Here is a 607-nt window from a genome sequence, read left to right on the forward strand (position 1 = left end):
CAGCAGGAAGATGGGTCTGACTGCTAACAATCTAAAGGTAAGGAAAACAAATAACTTCAGGCATTCCCTACCTATTTGTTTGTTTTTAGCCTGCCTTTCTCCTGTGGAGAGGGGGATCTCCTGCTATTTCAAAGTAGCTGCCCTCTTGTCAAGAACAGGACACAGATCTGGAGAGTCTCATCTCCTAATGATCTAGGAGAGAGAAACTGCTTCCCCACCATCTATGGTCCCTCCCCTGGTTCCAAAGCTGTGGAGGAGAATGAATAGTCTTGTACAGGGATGGGCATGAACTGGCTCACTGACTAAAATTTGTAATGAATTTTGGCCAGATTGTGGTTTGCAAGGTAAAGTTCATGGCAGGTCAACTGGCTCGGACTTCCCATGAACTTTCAAGTTTTTTCATGGAGGGTTGTGAATGGATACATTTCAGGACAGACTGTGTCCATTCAAACAAAATGTTTACCAAACGTCAAAGCAACAGGGGGGCAGAATTCTCCAGCCTTGGATACACTCTTGTCAGTTTCAAACCAGTCTTATCAGTTTTAAGAAGTGGGGGGTTTTCCCCTTTGCTGGTGTTCCTTTGTATTCCCTTCAGATTTTCTTGCAT

Source organism: Gekko japonicus, unplaced genomic scaffold (assembly GCF_001447785.1).
Source record: "Gekko japonicus isolate JY-2015 unplaced genomic scaffold, Gekko_japonicus_V1.1 scaffold998, whole genome shotgun sequence".
NCBI classification, from domain to species: Eukaryota; Metazoa; Chordata; class Lepidosauria; order Squamata; family Gekkonidae; genus Gekko; species Gekko japonicus.